The sequence below is a fragment of the Balaenoptera acutorostrata genome, chromosome 5, assembly GCF_949987535.1.
Source record: "Balaenoptera acutorostrata chromosome 5, mBalAcu1.1, whole genome shotgun sequence".
NCBI lineage: Eukaryota > Metazoa > Chordata > Mammalia > Artiodactyla > Balaenopteridae > Balaenoptera > Balaenoptera acutorostrata.
Genome location: NC_080068.1, coordinates 3,788,707 through 3,801,596, shown reverse-complemented (window position 1 = coordinate 3,801,596; position 12,890 = coordinate 3,788,707). Strand labels below are relative to the sequence as shown.

Below are 12,890 nucleotides of genomic sequence, written 5' to 3'. Positions count from 1 at the left end.
GATGGAGGAGAAAACTGCTTCCCACGTGTAACACACAGACTTAGCAGGATCCTCAGCTATCACCCTAGTGAATCAGCTATTTTTAACCACCGCATTGAGATCAGTATCCAATTGTTTAGTGATTAGCCAGGATTACAACTGATAAAATGTCCAATTCCATACTGTCCATTTGTCAGTCCTTGTGAAACCAAGCAGGATCTTGTGGGGCTCCTTGGTACATATCCTTTCCGTGTCCCCCATTTCTTGTTTGTAGGAAATAGGCTTCATTCAGCCTCCGGGACCTTCCCTGAGTTCCAAAGGGCGGGTTCAAAGAGTCGCTAATCAGGGAAGGGAGGGGATGCAGAGACGAGGGACGGGCAGTCAGGAAACAATAGTGCAGCCTGGGGGCAGGGTCCTGGTTCCGGATCCTCAAGGCACACACAGAACAATATCTTTGAGTTCCACGGCAGGAACTAAGGCTCCCATCCAGGCGGAGAGGCCAGGCCTTAGAAACTGGCAGCTTCCTCCTCCAGTCTCTTCAGGCTCTCACTCTTAGGACCCAGACACTGTACTGTGAGGAAGACCAGACCCGCGGGATGGGCACACGTCTATGTCCAGTTTACAGACCTAGCTGAGGTCTCAGCAAAGGGGCAGGATCAACTGCCAGACATGTAAATGAAGAGTCTTCCATAAGATAACAGCCCCAGCCATCAGGTTACCCCCATCCTTCACATCTTTCTGACTGAGGCCCCAGACATCATGGGATAGAGGCAAACTATCCCCATGTGCTCTGTACAGATCCCTGAGTCATGGAGTCCGTGAGCACAATTAAATGATTAAACCACTGCATTTTGAGGTGGTTTGTTACGCAGTGATAGAAAACTGGAAACCTCCCTATACTTCTCTAGTCCTCTGAATCCTCCTACTAACACCACCCTACATGCACACACACGCGCACACACACAGTCACACACACACAGTCACACACACACAGTCACACACACACACGGTCTCACACACACACAGTCACACAGTCACACACACACATGCAGTCACACACACATACACAGTCACACACACGCACGCACACAGTCACACACACGCACACACAGTCACACACACACACAGTCACACGCACACGCACACAGTCACACACACACAGTCACACACACACGGTCACACACGGTCACACACACAGTCACACACGGTCACACACACGCACACACAGTCACACACACACATAAACAGTCACACACAGTCACACGCACATGCACACAGTCACACACACACACAGTCACAGAACTACTCTTTTCACTCTCAGGAAATAACCTTATTTCCTATTTTCCATAAAAATAAAAACATCAAACTAGAACCCTCTGTCTACTTCTACCAAACATACCATGTTACCTACAGCTCTAGCTATCCTTCTATTCGAGCTGGAAAGCTCTTCTCTAAGGTAATCTGAGCGGCCTACGGGGGAAGAGTGGAGGATGGGGATTCAGACTTACTTTATCTTGAATTCAATCTTTCCCTCCCAGTTGAATCCTTCCCATTCCTATTTAAACACGTCCAACTAGTTCTCATTAAAACTAATGCGCACACCTTCCCACACCCTACATTCCAGCCTCTGCCCTGTCTCTTCCTTCCCAGAACCATCTCCCTTCTATCTTCTCACTCACTTTCCCGACATCTCTAATCTGGCTCTCACCCCATTATTCCTTTTTTTTAAAAACTTTTTATTTTATATCGGATTATAGTTAACAATGTTGTGTTAGTTTCAGGTGTACAGCAGAGTGATTCAGTTATACATCTACATGTGTCTATTCTTTTTCAAATTCTTTTCCCAATTAGGTTGTTTTGGAATTTTGAGCAGAGGAGGTCCTTGTTGGTTATCTATTTTAAAATATAGCAGCGTGCACATGTCAATCCCAATCTCCCTAACTTATCCTTTGGAAGGATTCTCACTAACGTCACAAGAGACCTCTACTCCGCTAGATCCAGTGGATGTTCTGGACCTGCTACATGATATCTTGAGTTGCATGCAACAATGTTGAGCATTCCCTCTTAGTCCGTTCAGGCTGTTACAACAAAGTACTGCAGACGGGGTGGGTTACACCACAGACATCTGTTTCTCACAGTTCTGGAGGCTGGAAGTCCAAGACGAAGACACCTACAGAACCGGCGTCTGGTGAAGGCCCATTTCCTGGTTTGGAGATGGCCATCTAAGAGGCCAGGAGAGCTCTCTGGGGTCCCTCTTAAGGACAGTAATCTTATTCACGAGGGCTCCCCCTTCATGACCTCATTACCTCCCAAAGGCTCCACCTCCTAGGCCCATCACGTTGGGGGTTAGGATTTTAATATATGAATTTGGGGGGGACACAAACATTCAGTCCATAATACCCTGTTTCTTTTTTTTAAATTTACTTATTTGTTTATTTTTGGCTGTGTTGGGTCTTCGTTGCTGCACGCGGGCTTTCTCCAGTTGCAGCGAGTGGGGGCTACTCTTTGTTGCGGTGCGTGGGCTTCTCATTGCGGTGGCTTCTCTTATTGCAGAGCACGGGCTCTAGGCATGCGGGCTTCAGTAGTTGTGGCACGTGGGCTCAGTAGTTGTGGCTCACAGGCTCGAGAGTGCAGGCTCAGTAGCTGTGGCACACGGGCTTAGTTGCTCTGTGGCATGTGGGATCTTCCCAGATCAGGGCTCGAACCCGTGTCCCCTGCATTGTCAGGCAGGTTCTTAACCACTGCGCCACCAGGGAAGCCCTACCCTGTTTCTTAAAACATTGTTTTCCACTCCTGATTTTCCTCCAACTGCCCTGACCACCCCTTCTCAGCCGTATTTCCTGGCTCAGTCTCCTCGATGGAGCCATTAAATTTTGGAGTTCCTCTCTTGGCCGCTCTTCCTCTCACTATATACTCTTTTCCTGGGAAATCTCATCCACATCCTCAGTCTAATTACTATATAAAAATCACAAATTCACATCTCCAGCCCACATCTCTACTGTAAGAAATAAACCCTTATATCAACTGCCTATTTAACACCTATATTCCCTTTCAAACCTGGTCCTCTTCCAACATCTCCTGTCTATGTGAATGCACCATCTGTTCAATTATCCAAGCCCAGAAACCTAGCAATTATCCATAATATCTTCCTTTCTCCCCTCCCCCCGCCATATTCAACTTCTCACCAAATCCTATCTTACCTACTAAATACCCCTTGTAGCCTTTAGTTTTTAATCTACCACTGCTCCTCTTCAAACACCTGATCCATTCCCCAGAGCCAGAGGGATCTTTTCAATGAAAATATGATCAGGTCTGTATAAAACATCTCAAACAGCTTTCAGTACCTCTCAATATAAAAGGCAAACTCTTGATGTGGTTTGCAAGCCCTATATGGTCTGTCCTATGCTTCTGTTTTTTTCTTTTTTCTTTTTTTTTTTTTTTTTGCCCTACCCAGGTACGTGGGGAGTTTCTTGCCTTTTGGGAGGTCTGAGGTCTTCTGCCAGCGTTCAGTGGGTGTTCTATAGGAGCAGTTCCACGTGTAGATGTATTTCTGATGTATCTGTGGGGAGGAAGGTGATCTCCGTGTCTTACTCTTCCGCCATCTTCCTCAACTCTCATGTCCTATGCTTCTGGAACCTTGCTTCACTTTCTCCCTTCTGCTAGAACCACCCTGATGTTTAAGCTCCTCGACATTTCCGTCCCTTCTACCACAGGGCCTGTATTTGGGTTTATTTATACCTTCTGCCCAGAACGTTCTCTAAATCCACACCATCCATTTCTTCCTTACTCAATAGACTACAAGCTTCAATAGGCAGAAATCTTATCCATTTCACTTGTCACTGTACTCCTAATGCCCAACACAGTATTTAATAGATGTCTAAAACATATCTGTCAAATGTATAAATACGTGTGTTTGATCTGGTAAAACACCTATATGTCAGAGATACTAGGCAGTCCAAAATGCGAGATGGGGCCCAAGACAGAAGTCAGAGCCAGAGAAGTAGGTTTGGGGATAATCCCCACGGAACTGACCTCTAAGGAAGGGAAATGACCACGATTCCCTAGGGACAGTGCAGAATGAAAAGAGAGTCAAGAACTCACCCTTGAGAAATATTTTCATTAAAGGGTTGGGGCAAAAGGCCAGCAAGGAGATTGCCATGTAGTTTTGTCATGAGGGCAAAATAGCACGAGCGGAGGAGTGAACAATTCAGGAAGGAAAGTGTAGTTAGGCGGGTCAGACACTATGATGAAGCATCGAATATGAGTGCTGAGGTATTGGACCTGGAAATTAGGAGGCCGGGGACCCAGTAAAGCGTGCCAATGAGAAGTCCCCATGAGAGTCCTAAGCAAGGGGCATTAGAAAAAATACAAATCTAATGTTCTGTTTAAAGCTCTAAGCTATGCTGATCCTTCACTATAATGTTAAACTCTTGCCATCCTTCGCGTATCTTCTTCAGCAAAATGCTAATAAACACAAGTTCCTTGTATGAGCACATGGGGGTGTAGAAAAGGAAAAAAATATTTTTCTCTCTACCCTCAGAGGTCCTCCAGCTGGGGCTCTATAAATTAGATGGACAAAAAAGGTATTAACAAGAAAGAAACAAACAGAAGTGTATTAACATGTGTATCACACATACACGTGGGAACACTCAGCAATGGATGGATAGAATCTGGGCTTATCTAGCACCTTAACAAAAGAACAGTAAACGTTTAGAGAAGCGATGAGACAAAGAAAAGGACTCTGAGTGTCTAGGATGGCAGGTTGTGGAAGGTAAGTACATGTGGAAACTAATGAAAGATAAGGGCTTGTTTTAGCCAAGTTTGTTATGTAGATTCCTCTGATGCCATCTCTGAGCTGATGAGGGTCTAGAATTGTCTCCAGTGATTAAAACCTCTGTCCTTCCTAGTGAGGCGGGAGGGCACCTTTACAAATTTATGTCCCACTATTAGGCAAATAAGGGGAAGGCAGAGAGTTTTTCTTATATCTGCTTCTGAATTGCCTTCAACGCAAAAGAGTCCTAATGTCAAAGTGGTGTGCTTTGGGGTGGCATATTCTGCTACCCTTCAGGGGAAATGTAATAAAGGTCTTGTCAATGAAAAATTAATCAGTCGATCTAAGAAAGAAATGGAGAATTTTATTCAAACCAAATTTGAGGATTACAACCCAGGAAGAGCATCTCAGAAAGCTCTAAGAACTGTTCCACCTGTTAGAAGTCAAGGCACAGTTATGTAAGTCTTTTGACACAGAGGACTGCACATCAAATGATGTATTTATTGACAGTTTACATGACCCAGATCTAAGCGTCATTGTGGTGGGTCCTGTGGCCCCTTATAAGATCAAGAAGGAATCTTATCTTTAAGGAGTTGTCTTGTTGATGCAAGGAGAATGTTGTTCTTTATGGTTGAGCAGGTATTCCTGCTGATGGGGGAGGTCCGGTCGAAGTATAAGGCAGATACACAATGCACAGTGGGGGGGAGAGGAGGCCAAAGGGCAGAGAAGGATTTTTTTATGTTTACATTTTTCTTGTCTTGCCATAAAATATGAATTTTATTTCACAGATTGTATTTGCTAGGGTGAGGGCAAAGCTGCTGTAACAAAGATTCCAAGAGTACCTTGGCTTAAAGAGTGACTAAGCTGATTTTGTCCTCATGTAATAGCTCTATGAGCAGCCAGTTTGGGGAGAATAGTTCGGTTTTCTTCAGTCTCACTGCTCCATCATCCCTTACACCATTGGCAACCTCTGCACAATCAAAGATGAATCTACCTTCAGACTAGATTCCAGCAAATGGGAAGGAGAAGCGGAACGTAGGAGAGGCCCTGACCAAAAATGGCTCACTTTCCTTTGGCTAGAACAGTTACATGTTAACAGTCATTGTGAACTTCAAGGAAGGCCGGGAAATGTGATCTAACAGGCCAGCCGTGAGTGTATCATACCTGTGTGAATATGGAGAAATGGATAATGGATGTTGGCAGGTGGCTGGTAGTCTCTGCCAGAGCCCAGCTCTCTGGACGTCCACATGTCTATGTGTTACAGGAGGCAGGTAGCTAGATGTGAGCAGAGAAAGGGGGGGGCAGGCGCCAGATGGCAGGAAACCACGCATCTTGTAAACAGCGGGGGTCCTTGGGCAGACAAAGGAAAGCAGGAACCTCCAGACTGACAGGAAACCACACATTTTGGGATGATAAGTGTCCTGGAGACACACAAAGAAAGGTGGGAAAAGGCGGGAATCTCCAGCACCCAGATGTAACCCGTTGCTCATTACGTTCCCATTGCGATGAAACTAGCCTTGCAGATAAGAAGTCCCCTCGATGCACTGATGCCATGACACCTCTGATCAAGTCTAAATAAGGACAAAATCCCTCCTCCCCTCGGGAAGGTGGAGCTGGACGAAAAAACCCAGGGCAGCCCCTCACCTGTCTGCCCACTCTCCCTCTGACAGCATATTCTTGCTTTAAAAAAATCCTCACTTTACTTTCTTGCTCTCCCTGCCTCGTTGCTTTCTTTCTGCAATGAGACAAGAACCTTACTTTCACCAGGAACACATGTGCATCTTACTTCCCACAAGGAGATCACATGCTTCCCTCAAAGGAGAAACCCGTAGTCCCATCCGGGGACTGAATCAGCTCACAGTCTAGAAACTATAGGCCATGCTCGTATGGGACCTTGGTAGTTCAGGTACCTATAAACTAAAAGATTTTTTTAATCTGCCGCATCTCCCCACTCCACCCAGCCCCACATCCAGCATGTAATGATGGGGCAGAAACATGATAATCATAATAAAACTCCCACCTGAGAAAGGGAAGAATAGGAAACCCACAGAAGTCACCAGTGCATAGGAATGATCAAATTTCAGGCAGAAAATTATAAAACATTACCCTGGCAGTGAAAGAAGTTGTCTGGTTAGCCCAACTTGCTCTCTGGAAATAACTCTCATGTCTTCTATGGACTCAATTTTGTTTTGTTTTGTTTTGTTTTGTTGTTTTTGGCTGTGTTGGGTCTTCATGGCTGCGTGCGGGCTTTCTCTAGTTGCGGTGAGCGGGGGCTACTCTTTGTTGCGGTGCACGGGCTTCTCATCGCAGTGGCTCCTCTTGTTGCAGAGCACGGACTCTAGGCGTGCGGGCTTCAGTAGTTGTGGCACGTGGGCTCAGTAGTTGTGGCTCGCGGGCTCTAGAGCACAGGCTCAGTAGTTGTGGCTTACGGGCTTAGTTGCTCTGTGGCATGTGGGATCTTCCCCGACCAGGGATTGAACCCATGTCCCCTGCATTGGCAGGCAGATTCTTAACCACTGCACCACCAGGAAAGTCCCTATGGACTCAATTTTGCCTTTTCGGAGGTTCTTTCCCTTCCAGTACTACCAGAGCCAAATCCAAAGTGGGTATTAGAAAGTATGCCCTAGGTAAAAACTGGCTTGGGGTTTGAATGCTAACAAGCTTTCACAAGTGAGGCTTATCATTTCTTTGGCAGCACAATTCCTTCAAAATCTTCGTACGCTTCTGAGTATATTTTTTATAGTCTTTTCCACGTGCTGTGACCACACCCAACATTCTTTTCCAGCCATATTTCTTGAACCTGCTTTATGTCTTATCCTCTGAAGTCAATCTTGCCTTCCCTTCTTCATCTTAATGAAGGCTACCTTGAGGCCACGTGAAATCATAGGCGAGGGTAGGAAAGCCACACCCCAACCTCGTCTTTGCCACAGACCAGTCTCCCTTTGTTCTGCAGAAAAATATGAATGGGTCTTTGAGAAAAACTTTGAGGAGTTCCCAAGTAGGTAACACTTCTAACCTTATGAGGTTCCAAATACATGGACTCTTTCCTTTCCATCTCTAATTTCAAACTGTCTAATTCTTCCTGAGCTCTTTGTTGAAGTCCTTGCTAAAACTTTCCAAGAGGACTCAAAACATATTCTGTTCTTTCCAACCACTTCCCTTAGAATAGGCAGTGTGTCTTCCAGGTAAAAGTGGTAGAAAATACTTTGCCATGATATAAACAAATAGCGCGTTTCCAGCCCGCACAATCTGGTGCCTCACCGTTGTCAAACAATTTATAATTAATTGGCATGAAGGCTAAGTTGCTTTGACAGAGACCCAAAACCACAGTGGGTTGAAGAGCAGTGAATTTTATTTCCCTGTCAGGTAATAGCTCCAGTTAAGCAGAAGTTTTCCTCTAGATGGCTACTCATGGACCTCAGGACTTTGTCATCACCTGTTTGATCAAAGCTGCATCAGGGCCATAATCTGGTTCCATAACCCAATGTGACAGGGAAGGAACAAGCCCGGTGTCCTACACCCCATCCCAGCGAGTGTCAAACACCACTTCCCCTCATATTCCGTTGACAAAACCTTAGTCCTCTTCCAAGCATTTTTTGTCATATGTGAATGTAGCAAGAGATATTGGACAAATGGAAAATTCTCATTCAGTGCCCATTCCTTTTCCCTAAGTTGCAGACCAAACTTTTCCTCTTCTAAGATAAGGGTTGTCCAAACTGATCCCTGCAGCTGGCCTCTCAGAGAGGGAGTTGGCTGCCTGCAAAATTCCATGGACTCCAGCTATGGCCTGTGTGGAAGGCAATCGATTCTCATCAATGACACGCTGGGACCCCTGCCCCTCAACCATGCCAGCAGGGAGCAGGGCTTTCTCCAACTGCAGAAGCCAATGTGCTATCTGGTCACGTGACACAGCTGTAATTACAGGTCCTGAACGCCAGGCTCCTGACCCTACTGGGGAAGAGTCTAGTACTTCCCCAGTTGTAAACACTGAACTCTCAGGATGGGGCTGACCCCGGATTCTGCGTGCCCTGACCACACAGGGGACGGGCTGGTGCTTTCCTAACCATGCATCTTAACAAGCCTGAGTCCAGAGGTTGAGGTCTCTCTCCCATGCCGTGGTGCTGGGTCTCTTTGCACTGGCCTAGAATACAACGTGCAGTGACAGAGATGCACTCCTGCTTCTGCCCCTGAGTCCTTGAGTCTCGCCATGTTGCTCCGCCAGCTGAAGTGGGGATGCTTCTTGGCTGTCTGTCTTCTATCAAGCTCAGATGTAGCCTTTGTTTCTAAGGGAAGCCTCGAGATCTTTTTGTTTTTTTGGAGTAGAGTAGATTTACAATGTTGTTGTGTTAGTTTCAGATGTACAGCAAAGTGAATCAGTTATGCATATACATATATTCATTCTTTTTTAGATTCTTTTCCCATATAGTCATTACAGAGTATTGACTAGGGCTCCCTGTGTTATACAGTAGGTCCTTGTTGATTATCTATTTTATATACAGTTGTGTGTATATGTCAATCCCAATCTCCCAGTGTATCCCTCCCCCTCTTACCCGCTGGGCACCATAAATTCATTCTCTAAGTCTGTGACTCTACTTCTGTTTTGTAACTAAGTTCATTTGTATCCTTTTTTAGATTCCACATATAAGCAATATCATCTGTTGTTTGTCTTTCTGTGAAGATCTTTCTACTACAGGAAAAGGTCATTCACAGAAGCTTGGAGGATGGGAGACACACGGGGGACTGATATTTGGGTTATAACAAATAGCAAGCACAACTGGATGATTTTTTTTTTTTCCCCAAAAGTCTTGTAATGAAGGAATGAAGCCCTTCATAACAAGACACTACATGCAACAGTCAGAGAAAGTTGAAATCTCAACACGGTGATATATTATTACAGTTTTGTTATTTTTAAATAAAAGCTGTAATCTCTTTCAAATAAGCCCTATCAATACCTCTCACAAATAGCATTTTTGAAACTGCTTAACAGGTTTATAATCCACTTTCTCCTGCTGTGTGAGTATCACTAAGATTTTCCTATTCTACCTGGGCATATGAGGCCATTTCTCTCCCGTTGGTGACAAGGCAGTTCTTAGAAAGGGTCTTAGGTTGTATCTGTACCTAAAGGAAAGTCTCTCATTTTTTAATTGAAGTATAGTTGATTTATAATATTATATTAGTTTCAGGTGTACAACATAGTGATTTGATATTTTTATAGATTGCACTCCATATAAAGTTATTATAAAATATTGGCTATGTTCCTTTTATCTTATTTATTTTATACCTAGTAGCTTGTACCTCTTAATCCCCTTCCCCTATCTGGCCCCTTCCCTCCCCTCCTCTCCCCACTACTGTAGTAGTTACTACAGTAACTACTAGTTTTTTCTCTGTATCTGTAAGTCTGTTTCTGTTTTGTTATATTTGTTCATTTGTCTTATTTTTTAGATTCCACATATAAGTGAAAATATACACTATTTGTTTTCCTCTGTTTGACTTATTTCACTCAGTATGACAATCTCTAGGTCCAACCATATTGCTGCAAATGGCATTATTTCATTCTTTTTTATGGCCGGGTAATATTCCATTGTATATATATATACCACATCTTCTTTATCCATTCATCTATTGAAGGACACTTAGGTTGCTTCTATATCTTGGCTATTGTAAATAGTGTTGCTATGAACATTGGGGTGCATGTATCTTTTCAAATTGGTGTTTTCATTTTCTTCAGATATATGCCCAGGAGTGGAATTGCAGGGTCATATGGTAGCTCTATTTTTAATTTTTGAGGAAAAATTAAATTTTATACTGTTTTCGATAGTGGCTGCACCAGTTAACATTCCTTCTAACAGTGTAGGAGGGTTTTGTTTTCTCCACATTCTCACCAACAATTGTTATTTGTTGTCTTTTTTTTTTCTATATGTGATTATTATTTTTTATTGAATTATAGTTGATGTACAATATTTTATAAGTTACAAGTGTACAATATAGTGATTCACAATTTTTAAAGGTTATGCTCCATTTATAGTTATTATAAAATATTGGCTGTATTACCTGTGTTGTAAAATGTATCCTTGTAGCTTATTTTAATCATAATAGTTTGTACCTCTTAATAACCTACCCCTATATTGCCCCTCTCCTTTTCCCTGTCCCCATTGGTAACCACTAGTTTGTTCTCTATAACTGTGAGTCTCTTTGTTTTTTGTTATATTCACAGTTTGTTGTATTTTTTAGATTCCACATATGAGTGATATCAGACGATATATATATTTGTTATCTTTTGGATGATGGCCATTCTGACAGGTGTAAGGTGATGTCTCATTGTGGTTTTGATTTGCATTATCCTGATGGTTAGCAATGTGGAGCATCTCTTCATGTGCCTCTTGGCCATCTGCATGTCTTCTTTGGGAAAATGCCTATTCTTGTCCTCTGCCCATTTTTTAATCAGGTTGTTTGAGTTTATGATACTGAGTGTATGAGTTCTTCGTATATGTTGATGACATAGGTCTTGGCAATATTTTTTTGGCTCTGTCTCCTCAGGAAAGCCTCTCATTCTGACGTGTGAAGGAACCAGGATGTGATATTTGCCCAGTTACTGGCTACTGAGTTGTTCTTTCTTTCTTCCCTGCAATGCAGTTCTTTTTTTGTTTGTTTTAATTTTGTTTTATTTATTTATTTTTTATATAGCAGGTTCTTATTAGTTACCTATTTTATACATATAAGTGTATATATGTCAATCTCAATCTCCCAATTCATCCCACCACCACCTCACCCCCACTTCCCCCCCTTGGTGTCCATACGTTTGTTCTCTACATCTGTGTCTCTATTTCTGCCTTGCAAACCGGTTCATCTGTACCATTTTTCTAGATTCCACATATATGCATTAACATACAATATTTGTTTTTCTCTTTCTGACTTACTTCACTCTGTATGACAGTCTCTAGGTCCATCCACGTCTCTACAAATGACCCAGTTTCGTTCCTTTTTTGTAGCTGAGTAATATTCCATTGTATATATGTGCCACATCTTCTTTATCCATTCGTCTGTCAATGGGCATTTAGGTTGCTTCCATGACCTGGCTATTGTAAATAGTGCTGCAGTGAACATTGAGGTGGCCTGCAAAAATGACAAAGTCTTATTTTAAATTCTGAACCCATTTTCTTAATTTCTGCCAAACTAGTGATAACTAATTATGTCCTTTTGAAAATCTTTCTGGCTATGCAGACATCAGACACCCACAGTCCCCTCAGCATCGAATTCTGTGAACCACCTGAGCTACTTCTTCCCAACCACGTGCACAGGTTCAGCTCTGGAGACTGAGTAAGCAAGAGAAGACTCATGTAGCTCAGAAGATGGAATGTGAATATGTAATTGGCAAAACAATTACAAAATTTTGTTGTAAAGAATGAATGAGGGGCTTCCCTGGTTGTACAGTGGTTAAGAATCTGCCTGCCAATGCAGGGGACACAGGTTTGATCCCTGGTCTGGGAAGATACCACATGCCATAGAGCAACTAAGCCTGTGCACCACAACTACTAAGCCTTCACTCTAGAGCCTGCAAGCCACAACAACTGAGCCCACGAGCCACAATTACTGAAGCCCGCACGCCTAGAGCCCATGTTCTACAACAAGAGAAGCCACCACAATGAGAAGCCCACGCACCACAACGAAGACCCAATGCAGCCAAAAATAAATAAATTAATAATAATAAAAAAAGAATGAATGAGACACAAATCACCTTTGAAAACCAGAGAACCAGGGCTTCCCTGGTGGCGCAGTGGTTGAGAATCTGCCTGCCAATGCAGGGGACACGGGTTCGAGCCCTGGTCTGGGAAGATCCCACATGCCGTGGAGCAGCTAGGCCCGTGAGCCACAACTACTGAGCCTGCGCGTCTGGAGCCTGTGCCCCGCAACAAGAGAGGCCGCGATAGTGAAAGGCCCGCGCACCACGATGAAGAGTGGCCCCCGCTTGCCGCAACTAGAGAAAGCCCTCGCACGAAACGAAGACCCAACACGGCCAAAAATAAATAAATAAATTAATAAAAAAAAAGAAAACCAGAGAACCAGCAGACTAAAATGTAGGAGAAATGGAACAGAAGGGGCAAATGCATTCATGTTATTTTTACCTACTAATTTGTACCCT

General features: G+C 43.6%; 1 long non-coding RNA gene across 3 annotated transcripts in view; it reads right to left on the bottom strand.

The window, feature by feature from the left end:
* Positions 1-11,861, bottom strand: part of LOC103012613 (uncharacterized) — an 84,355-nt gene extending 72,494 nt beyond the window's left edge. For all 3 annotated transcript variants that reach the window (XR_451172.2, XR_009008377.1, XR_009008376.1), the window contains exon 1: positions 11,668-11,861. This is a non-coding gene — a long non-coding RNA (uncharacterized LOC103012613). The remainder of the gene's footprint in view (positions 1-11,667) is intronic.
* Between the last annotated feature and the right edge of the window lie 1,029 nt (positions 11,862-12,890).